General features: G+C 40.4%; 1 pseudogene; it reads right to left on the reverse strand.

The window, feature by feature from the left end:
- Positions 1–10285: 10285 nt before the first annotated feature.
- Positions 10286–11516, reverse strand: LOC137739003 (uncharacterized; annotated as a pseudogene).
- Between the last annotated feature and the right edge of the window lie 686 nt (positions 11517–12202).

The raw sequence follows: 12202 nt of genomic DNA on the forward strand, positions 1-12202 counted from the left end.
TTCCGATCCCTGGAACACGATTTGATCCCGTTCCACAACTCTGTCGATCGACACCCGTACGCCTTCTTCTTCTACACCCCATCTCAAATCCCTTTTTCCTCTTCCCGATTTCCACTCCGCCAATCCTGGGGCTCCCGTTGCTCCATGCGGGGACCGAAGTAGGCGGATGATGTCGGTGTTGAAACGGTGCGTTTGGTGGATGAGTCGAGTGAGGCCGCAACTGGGTGTGATTGCAAGACATGTAAGGATGAGGGAGGTGGATGTCCGTGTTCGGAGTTTGGTGGGTTTGACAGCTTGGTTTCGGAGTGTAGGTTGGGTTGTGGATGTGGATTGGATTGTGGGAATCGGTTGAGTCAGAGAGGGATTGAGGTGAGGTTGAAGATTGTGAGGGATAGGAGAAAAGGGTGGAGCTTGTATGCTGATCAGTTCATTCCAAAGGGTTGGTTTATCTGTGAATATGCAAGTACTTTTTTAACAACCCACATTTTAGAATTCTCTTTTCGTTTGATACTAGCACTAGCAGTATTCTACTTTAAACTGATTTAAACTCTGCGGAGAGGGATTTTAATATCTCAATGGCAATTTATGTTATGTTTAGTATATGCCCAGTGTCCTGATGGTGTATGATTGGTGTTTCTGTTGATTTTGAATTGATTGACTGTAACTAGGAAGTAGGAGATGAAGAAATAATGTTAATGTTTTGATTTTTGTGACATGAAATTCGAGATTAGGAAGAATGTGCTTGAATTAGGTTGGGGAGTTTTGAATTTGGTGCTCTTAGCATTTTATTGAATATATAGTTATGCAATGTCATAACATCAAATGAATCAAAATCAGAGACCTTATGAATGAATCCTCCAACCTGCACGAGAAGTAAGAGTAATAGTTCGGATGTTCTTTTTTGGGTGGAAATGTTAATCAGGTAGAGAAGATTGGAGATAAAAGATGTTCTTTATAGTGGGACAACTATTGTTTCATTGCTTAATGGCATTGTTGTGTAGGTTGGATTGAAATATGGTTTATGGTATCAAAACTTCGTTAGAGGTAGACAAGAGAACAAATGATATATCCGATATTTGGAGCTTGAATTAGAGTGGGACCAGGACCCTTTAGATTTGAAATCATGTAGTTGGATATGTAAACACGAATTTTCCTGAAACAAGAACATGTGTACAAAATAATATTTTGTATTGATTTTTTTGGGGTTACAATCTCTTTGTAATTTGGTCATCTGATTTGATCTCCGTAAGATGTTGGTTTGTTGATGTGTTGTTGATCTAAGGGTTGTCGAGGCTTGATCTTGGATGAACAGTTGGAAGTTTCTTCAAGGGCTGTCGGGGATTGATCTTGAAGAACAAGGATGAACAGATCTTTGAGGGCTTTTGGGCTTGATCTTGAAGTTGTTGATCCAAAAGGCCGTTGGGGCTTGATCTTAGGATGAACATGTGGGAGCTTCTTCAAGGGCTTTTGGGCTTGATCTTGAAGTTGTTGATCCAAAGGGGCCGTTGAGGCTTGATTTTAGGATGAATTTGTAAGAGCTTCTTCAAGGGCCTTCAGGGCTTGATCTTTGAATAACGGTTGTGCGGATTTCTTCAAGGGCTTTTGGGCTTGATCTTGAAGAACGGTGATGAACGGATCTTCAAGGGCTTTTTGGCTTGATCTTAAAGAACGGTTGGATGTGTGGATTTGTTGATGTTGTTGATCCAAAGGGCCGTTGGGGCTTGATCTTAAGATGAACGGATGATGAACAATGAACACTTTCTTCAAGGGCCGTCGGGGCTTGATCTTGAGTTGGTGGAAGTTTTTAAAGGGTCGTCGAGGCTTGATCTTGAAGGAGGATTTGACGAAGAACGAAGAGAGCTTTCTTGATCCTTCGGGATTTGTTTGAGAGCTTTAGAGTTTCAAAGCTTCAAGGTTTTGGTGTGATATTCATTTCTTTTAAAGAAATAAAGTATTCACATTTTGAATTTGCTCTTTATTCTTCAAAGTGTTTGTGTTTTTTGTTGATGATGTAACTGTACTTGAAGTTTTGAAATTTCAAGTTGCCTACTACCCTCGGTTGAGAGGGATCAAGTCATGACGTAGTTCAAATGAGCGATGGATTGCTTTTGATGGTTTTAATGGTGATGATTTTGATGATGATTTTGCAGTACATAGTTTATGCTTTTGCGGGCCAGGAGCGTTTGATGCTGGTTGCAGTTTTAGCTCGAGCAGACAAGGAGCTTTTGGTGCTGTTTGTAGTTTCAACTCGTGTAGGCAATGAGCGTTTGTTATTCCTTTTAAGCTTGTGCGAACAAGTAGCTTTTGGTGCTGTTTGCAGTTTCAACTTATGCAGGCAAGGAGTTTTTGGTGCCGTTTGCAGTTTCAGCTCGTGCAGGCAAGGAGCGTTTGTTGCCGTATGTAGTTTCAACTCGTGCAGGCAATGATCGTTTGGTGCCGTTTGCAGTTTTAGCTTGTGCAGACAAGAAGTGTTTGTTACCGTTTATAGTTTCAGCTTGTACAGGCAATGAGCGTTTGTTGTCGCCTTTTAGGCTTTTGCGAATGAGGAGCTTTGTGAATTTGTCAAACGATCTTGGAGAGGCATTCCTTACAATTTTCATAGCAAAGAGTCTTGACCGAGTGATTGAAGAAGTCTTTGGGGAAGAAATCGCGCATCGTGATGGCAACAGACGATCTTCGTGTCACAATTTCATCATCCTCAACACTTTCATGTAGCTTTGGAGGTTGACGAGAGCTGCTTTGCCCCCATTTCGATTGGTGAACTTGTGGTGGAGACGTATGCTTCTTGTGCATTTTCTTTGGAGTGACATGAGTCCGTCCTTCAACTTCACTTGACTTAACTAACATGGTTTTGGAGCATGCCCCCAACGGTTGAGGTGAAGATTTTGAGTCGAAAGAGCCAGAAGTGATGGTGGTATAGTTTGACTTCACCACATCGTTGAGATCTAGCTCGATTATTCATTTCTGAGCCAGCTGATGCGAGAATTATACGCACACAAATTAAACCCTCTTTTTGACAATTGTAGTATAAGTATAAGTAGGGATCGTTCTTAACCGGGGATTAGGAGGGATTGCAAATCACTTGGAAACTGACTCAAAAACATAAAATAAAGTTTAAAACACTAAACTAGACTTAAAGAATGCGAAACTAAACGCTTAAAACATTAAAACAAACCAAAAGACTCAAACATCACCCTAAACACTCAAAACTGCCTTAAAAACACTTTCTGGGCAGTTTTGAGCACTTTGGTGAATTTGGACGAATTTGTGTAACAAATTGAATCACAACACTTATAAACACAAACTAAGACACTTTCTAACTAAATTGGACATTAAAGTAAAGGGGGATTTAGGTTTTGACGAAATTAAACTAAATGAACAGATTGTAATTAAAAACAGAATGTAAATATGAATTTGATGAAAATGGATGGATGAATGCTAGCTAAGGGGTTCATCTCCACACATGTTATACTTGCATATAAAACGATTTCCAATTGCTTTTCAATAAACCATGAATTCTCAATGCCCCAGATTAACCGTGAATTGCACTAATTAACCCTCAGATTTTCCTAACGTTATTGAATTGGATGATTGCATACGACAACCCAAAACATTCCCCACAAGTTCCCTATATGAACTGCATAATAGAGATACAAGCAAGAATCATTAAGTTCTTTGAAAACCATAAGCATTGACGAAACACTCGTTACTATGAACTGCATGAAACTTATGCCAAGAATTTACTTAACGCAATTGAGATCATCAACCTTTACCACTTGTGAATATAAGTTCATAACTATTAGGTGAAACTCACTTATATTCTAGCGTCATATTCATGCATGAAAATTAAGCGTGCACTCTCAATAAACATACATAAATAAGTTATTAATCAAACAGTTAAACAAATTGAATTCACAACTTATGAAACGCAATTAGAAGTAATCAAATCATATGGCAAGCGTAAACATATATTTCGAATCCCCCCTAGCCAAGGGGGGTTTTAGTTCCTCATACGTACAAAACAAAGAGAATTGAAATTAAACATTGAATTCAAAGGAAAAGAAACACCTAAACATTCCAACAACTCAAACTTGAATTGTATGAACGTTTAGGCCCGATTCTCTTCCTCTTTGTTGTAGCACAAGGTCTAAGGTGAGTTTTGGGGATTATGGATGATGTAAAATGGAGTGGCGGTGGTAGGATAGTGTTTTGGAGGGATGGGAAGCCACGACCAAGGGATGATTTCTGGTGGTGTTTGGATTAGTAGGGAACTCACGGCAAAGGGAAGTGTTGGTGTGTTTCTGAATATGGAATATTGTATGAATGCATTGCATGGTTTTATAGGGAGAGAAAGGGGTGAATGTGCATGTGGCTGATTTGTGGTGCAATGATGAAAGGCAAAGTGCATGTGGCTGATTTGTGGTGAGTGAATGTATGGTTTTGCACGGCTCAAAGGGAGTTTTCTGTGGTGAATGGAAATGCAATCTGAAATGGGAGAGCATGTGCAATCTGAAATGGGAAATGCAATTTGGGTGAATGTGTGGCTGCATGGTTGAATGATTAAAGGGTACATGTGGGTTGGAAATGCATGTGGAATGGCTGGAATGAAGGGTGAATGTGCATGTGCTTTGACAGCTAGGTTGAATTAATTAAAGGGAGTGCATGTGGCTGCAATGGATTAAAGAGTGGGAGATGGAATGGGATGCACGGCAATGATGGTGTTTGGTGCTGGAAATGAATGTGTTTGCATGTGAATTAAAGCTAGGGTGAATGATGATGAATGCATGTGGATTAAAGAGGGAATATGGTGTGTGGAATGGCTGGAATGTGTGAGTTATGCACGGCAGAGAACTTTTGTTTGTGTGAATGATGGCAGATTGTGTGGGTGAGTGATTAGGTTGGAAATGCATGTGGAATGAATGATTTCTTGGTGAGGGGATGCACGGGTTGATGAATGGGAAAAGTTGCTGAATGATGAAAGGGGAAATATGACAGCTAGGTTGGTTGGTGGCTGACATGGAGGTGTGGAATGATGATGGGATGGGTGGATTTCTGGGATGGTGGATGCACGGCACAAGGGGATTGTAATGGTGTGTGGTGTTGCTTGTGGCTGAATGAATGGATGGAATGGTGTGTGGTTGGCACGGCATAAGGGGATTATCTCCTTTGGTCTTCAATTTCGTCCATCTACTTGGCTTTAAGCATATGCAATCCATTTAATGCCCCAAACTACTCCAAAATGCACCAAAATGCACTTTCTTGCTCCTTTAGCCCTTTGGACCTACAAACACACGAAAATAGCTTAAAGTACTAAAATTACTAAGTACTAGCAACATAAATGCAAGAAAACAAGCAAACTAAGGCGCATAAATATGCTTCTATCACCAGCTTCATGATGAGATCTTTCAGCACGAAGCACTTTTCTGTTGGATGACTGATGAAGCAGTGGAATTTATAGTACCTTGGATTATCAGTACGATTCATTTCTTCCGCCCGTCTATACTCAGGTAGGTCGATCACCTTCTTGTCAAGCAAGTCTTTCAACATGGCAACCACATCAGAGTCGGGGAATGGATAAGTCTTCTCCTCAAGCTCCTTCAAAGTGCGTCTACGCATCTTTTGATCACGAAAAACTTCGGTTTGAATCACCTTGCTTTGTGTAGAAATTTTGATTGGAGTTATGTTGACCGTCATTGCTTCCTTGGTGGGTTTCCACGCAGCCTTATCCACCTTTGGCCCCAAAACTTTGTCATTCTTGTAGTCGGCGATCGTTTCTTTCTTCCCATGATGGATGATGCTTAACTCTATATCATGGGCGCGGGTGGCTAACTCCTCAAAGGTTCGTGGTTTGATGCCTTGAAGGATGTAGTGTAGTCCCCACTCCATGCCTTGAACGCACATCTCAATGGCGGAGGTTTCAGAAAGCCCATCTTTGTAATCCAGACTTAATGAACGCCATCTATTGATGTAATCGACGACAAGTTCATCTTTCCACTGTTTCGTACTGGTCAGCTCCAGCATGCTCACAGTGCGCCGAGTGCTGTAGAAGCGATTAAGGAATTCCCTTTCTAGCTGATCCCAACTGTTGATAGACTCGGGCTCGAGGTTGGTGTACCAGTTTAGCGAGCGCATAAACTGCTTGACGAGGTAGTCTCATTCTGTCCCAACATTGTTGCAAGTTTAAATAAAATGGGCGACATGTTGCTTTGGGTTTCCCTTTCCGTCAAACGGCATGAACTTTGGTGGTCCTGACGGCATACCCAAGCTATCAATACTCTTGGTGTATAACTTCGAGTATAGCAGTGCATCTCGCGAAGTGCTTCCCACATGTGCTCTGACGGTGTTGGCAATCATGTCTTGAAGTTGCTGGATGGAAAGAGATCCCATGAGGGCCATTGCTTGGTCTGGCTCTGGATTCTCTACACCTTTCTCCACCAGAAGCTCATCTTCTTCGTCGGTTTCTCTCTTTAGTGCATCAACCTTTGGGTCGCTATCAACTTTTTCGTCATGCTGCGCCTCTAATCAGTTGATGAGTGTGGTGATTTGCAAGTCTTTCTCCCATGTGGTCCTTGTGAGCCTTGCAATTGCTTTACTCATTTGAGCCAGTTGTTCTTCAATAGAGGTAACGCCGATGGTCATGACTTGTGCAACCAATAGGCACGACTTTCCTTTAGACATCCAGGGTGCTGACGAAGAACCCCATTGGCCATTTTGGGATGTCATCTTGTGCGCCTCAGCAGCATGTTTCGGTGCCCCTAGCAAGGTCAGGTTGATGACGGAATCGTGCCTTTGATGCTCCCTTTGCTCGCTTAATGGTACCAACTTTGAAGTAGCATGTTGAAGAGTGGTTGTGGCGCCAATGGATGCTCCATTCGTGGCAGAAGTGCTCAAGCTTCTTCCTTTGGTGGTTGCAAGAACGGCTTGTCCCTTACTTGATGCCATTGATTTTGGAGGTGTGCTTTGGTTTTCTTGAACGAAGAAAGAGATGAGAGATAGAGATTGTCCCACTAGGCGTGCCAAATTTGTAAACACGGAAATTCCTGATGACGAACCAGACAAGAACACGTGTATAAAATATATTTTGTATTAATGATTTTGGGGTTACAATCTCTTTGTAATTTGGTCCTTTGTTTCGATCTCCGTAAGATGTTGGTTTGTTGACGTGTTGTTGATCCAAGGGTTGTCGAGGCTTGATCTTGGATGAAAGTTGGAAGTTTTTTCAAGGGCTGTCGGGGCTTGATCTTGAAGAACAGGGATGAACAAATCTTTAAGGGCTTTTGGGCTTGATCTTGAAGTTGTTGATCCAAAGGGCCGTTGAGGCTTGATCTTAGGATGAATAGGTGGGAGCTTCTTCAAGGGCCTTCAGGGCTTGATCTTTGAATAATGGTTGTGCGGATTTCTTCAAAGGCTTCTGGGCTTGATCTTGAAGGTTGATGGATAAGCGGATCTTCAAGGGCTTTTAGGCTTGATCTTGAAGAACGGTGATGAACGGATCGTCAAGGGCTTTTGGGCTTGATCTTGAAGAACGGTTGGATGTGTGGATTTGTTGATGTTGTTGATCCAAAGGGCCGTTGGAGCTTGATCCTAGGATGAACGAATGATGAACAATGAACACTTTCTTCAAGTGCCATCGGGGCTTGATCTTGAGTTGGTGGAAGTTCTTCAAGGGCCGTTGGGCTTGATCTTGAAGGAGGATTTGACAAAGAACGAAGATAGCTTTCTTGATCCTTCAGGATTTGCTTGAGAGCTTTAGAGTTTCAAAGCTTCAAGGTTTTGGTGTGATATCCATTCCTCTCCAAAATGAATGCCTTGGCTTCCTATTTATAGAATTCCAAAACTTGATTTTTGGATTTAAATAATCAGATGAAATAAATCATTTATGCCAGGTATTGACACGTGTCATATTTGATGACTTTTTCGATTTATTTTGATTTTTCGTTGAGTCACATGCTACGTGTAAAATTTATGTAACACCTAAGCGTTGAAATTTTAATTATTAGTCAACATTCATTTCACCGAAATTTTGATGTCTACAGGATCATCATACATATAGGTACAACTTTAAGGAAAGTGAACATGATGGGAGTGAATTAAAGTTTACAAAACAAGTTTGAGGAGTGAAGTAGGGTACTTTTGGGGATGTGGGAAAAGGAAAAAGGAAAGTGCAAGAGTGAATTAAGAAGGCCTTCCTTTTTATTTCTTGCCTGCTCCTTCAGCTGAGGTGTTGGGGACAATGGACTGCTATAACTTTTGACCATATGGCGGTAATTGTTGTTCATGAATGGCTTTCAGCTGCTGCTGCTCAATCTTCTCCTCTAATATTATAGTTCTTGCCAAAACTCCTATATTAGAATCTACTTACATCATAATTGTTAAGGCCATTCCCAATTTCCCATGCTTGTTCCCTGGAATGTTGTGATACGGTTCTGTCTATTAGGCTGATTAATATTTTTCTGCAAATACTTTCTTGAATTTTTATGTGTGTGAAGGACTAGATACGTTCCAACACTTTAGATATTGATTTTTTCTTTTCTTTTTCTGGTGAGAAAGGTGAACTCTTGACAACAAAAGAAGCAAGACCGCGGCAACAATTATATGATGAGTTTGCTTCAGGTGGTAATTTTTCTCCTGCTCTTTTGGTTGTGAGGGAGCATCTTCCATCCAGAAAGGCGTGTTTAAGATACAATATCGATGCAACAAGAGTAGGAAATGTAGCAAGGTTCATAAACCATTCGTGTGACGGTGGTAACTTGTCCACAACACTGATCAGAAGTTCAGGTGCTTTGCTCCGACGCCTTTGCTTTTTTTCTTCAAAAGTCATACAAGAAGACGAGGATCTTACTTTTAGCTATGGTGAAGTTACGCTAAGGTCTAAGGGTTTAAAGTGATTTTGCGGAAGCTCTTGTTGTCTTGGAATGTTGCCATCAGAGCAGACTTAGTCGCAGTTTTTGGCTCTATAGTAAGTAATCTGGCAAAGCAACAAATTTTGGTTCAAAACGGAGGAATGTTACGAATTGTTCAGTTGTGTTACTGTAATATATAATGGATGTATTGGAATTCATTGATTTGCTTAATTGGCCCTTAACTATTGTGCATCTGGAGTTGGTTTGTTATGTTAGAATATATTAGAATAGGAATGTGAATATTGTAATTGATTGTATCTAGGATTTCTTTTCTTAATATGTTTTCTAGATTAATTGTGATTAGGGTTGTATAGCTATATACATTTTCTCTGAGTGAGAACAATAATATTGAAGCGTTCACGAATTCTAATTTGGTATCAGAGCTTAGTTTGTAGTTCTAATAGTGATAAGAATTTTTGGCCCGCCTTTCCCACAACTGATGATCCCGAAGTCCAAGAACCCTATCGACCTCCTCTGAAATTTTTTTGACCATGGCTGACGAGAAGAAGTCCGTTGAAATGAAACTCGACGCTGCTGCACTGGCAGCTCAAAAACCGTCCTCACCAAACATGTGATCATTGTGGACAACGTGGCCCTTCCAACCAAATCTCGTTGCTATGAGATTGTGGGTTATCCAGGATGATGGGATCATAGCAAGGATCCCAGAAAATGAAGTTCAAGTCGTCAACCAACTGAAGCTGCTGGTAATGTTGATTAAGCCTCTGTTTCGGAAGCCATAACATGTAATATTGGTAAGACATCTCCAAATTTTGCACTTGTTTCAAATAATACATGGATGATTGATTCCGGTGTTACATATTATGACTTTCGATTCTATACAGGCCCACAAGTTGACCTTCTAATCCTTCATCAAATTGATGACTTGGCAGCCATGAAACTTGTTTATGGGTTGATGCGGAAGCAATATTTGCACCACATGAACCTAAACTAGTTATCATGAAGCTTGGACTTCTCCCAAAATGGAAAATAGTTGGACAATTTCAATTTGGTCATAATGGTCCAAGGGTGGTTTCTACGCAAACCAGAAATGGGTTCAACATTTACTATGTCATCAACCTAATGGAGATTCAGATGGTCAAATATGGACAAACATAAATTCATATGACTTCAAAATCTCATAGTGTAATGAGAGAAAATAAAATGCCGTGACCATTTAAAATGAGCACAAATATGGAGAGTGAAATGTAATTAGCCCAAGATTTTTACCCATGCACCCGTATTAGCGATTGGTGAAAAAAGAGTAGTTTAATCATAACAAACGATGTATATAGATGATAGCAAGCAAATTTTGAAGTTTTTAATGATAAATATAGAAAGTTGTGTAGAGGGAGAAATAAGGAAAAAAGGCAGAAAATTCTAAATCAATATCGATCATTGGCGAACAAGAGGAGAACTCGACTCTCTTCCTCATCATCTTCATCATCTTGGGATGGCCTCGAAATCTGAAGAGGCTCCATGAAGCTCCGCGAAGACGGTGCCGTCTCAATGTTGAAATTCGACGGGAAGCTGCTCATTTTAGTAAGCAGGCTGCAGAATTAGTGCCATGTTCTGCTGCTGCTGCTGATCGTGCTGTTGCTGCTGCTGCGAGGTAATTTGGAGAGCGTTTGCAAATGCAAACCTGCTGTTTATCAGCTGAGTTTGCACCATTGCTAGCTCGGCTTGCAAAGATGCAACCTGCACGATATTCATGCCACAACAGTTAAACTATATCAGATCAGTTAGCCATACTTACGTTTCAATGAGTATATATATGTTTATGTATTGACTAGTTGACTGGTAATTTGTATCTTAACTGAAGCCTTTCGGTTATGACAACTCACGTCATCTTCATGAACGTTAAAGTATATTAGGTTTTTTTTTTTAATTTTAGTGTTTAATTTTATTTTTGATTTTATCAATATGTGATCATTCATATGACAAATCTCGAGTGTAAGAATAAATACAATTTATCGACTATATATAATATTTTGATGTCATTAAAAGATGTACAAAAGGTGATAGACCCTAAATGTTAAACAGTTTTGCCCTACGAACTGCAAAGTTCGTCGGATAAAACACCTTTACCCGACTAATTAAATATGGTCCATTGAGCAAAATTTCATAGGGCAAGGCTAAATTTCTGGCCGTGCGTGTAGAGAGAGTAGATGAGTAAACATTGTTTAACTTATAATTTAATGAAACCTGTTGTTGTAAAGCAAGTATGGTGGAGACAACCATAAACGGGGTCGGAGGGCTTAGCTTGAGCCTCGTAGGAAATGGTAACGACAGGTCATGCCGGCGGTTCAAGGGAATGTGCAACAAAAGCTTCGAGATCACATTACACCTTGTGCACCACCGCAAAGTGTGCAGCTCCTTGGTCTGAACCGAAATGGGGTGCGAATATGCACTTCCTCCTCAAAAACTTGCACGCCCCACATGGAGCTGCACCACCACCACCACCAGAACCTACTACATTACTACTTGCATTACTATTTATTGTTGTCGTTCCCATTGCCGCCTCCACAGAAGCACGCTTGCCTCCCCCTCCACTGGATGTGCCCTTCCCTCGGCTTTCAGACGTGCCAGGTCTCGTTGTATTGGCTGATCAGCCATCAAGCAATGGGAATTATATTGGAAGGACTGACTAGTTAACAAGTTGGGCTATATAGGAAGGTATAAATTAAGGGTGCGTTGTACCGGACTATCTTGAACTGGACTAGCTTTGGAGACTAAGTTGGATTGACTTAGATTAGACTAAGTCAGACTAAGTTAGTGAAACGTTTGGTGTAGTGTTGGACTAAAAAACAGAATAATTAATAAATTATAATATTTAATATATATCTAATAATATTTTATTATGAATTCAACCTTTTCCTTCTAAAAATTCTAACACTCTTCTACGGTTCTACCTCTCTCTAGAGAGTACTTTCCTCCTCTTTGGTTTCATCGCCCATTATTTCATTTCCTCCCATCTTTTTTCCTCCAAAATGCTTCAAAGTTCAAATCCATTTTTTCTGCAGAAAACTTCAAAACCATTTTTCCTGCAAAATCATCGCAAAGCTACTCCATCCTCCCTTTCCGTCTTTCCATCTTTTTTTATCCCCAGAGTTACTCTCTCCCCTTCTCTATCCATTTTTCTCTAAAATTTTCTAGGAAAAAGAAAATTATCTGGGAAATTTCTAGGAAGTTTCGGGAATAAGGAAGAATTTTTCTACTGAGATTGTTATTGTTATTGTCTTGCTTTATTTTTTTTCGAATTTTGGTGGTTGGATTTTGAGATTTAGGTTGTGGGTGGTATT

Source organism: Pyrus communis, chromosome 9, assembly GCF_041283825.1.
Source record: "Pyrus communis isolate YQ-2024b chromosome 9, ASM4128382v1, whole genome shotgun sequence".
NCBI classification, from domain to species: Eukaryota; Viridiplantae; Streptophyta; class Magnoliopsida; order Rosales; family Rosaceae; genus Pyrus; species Pyrus communis.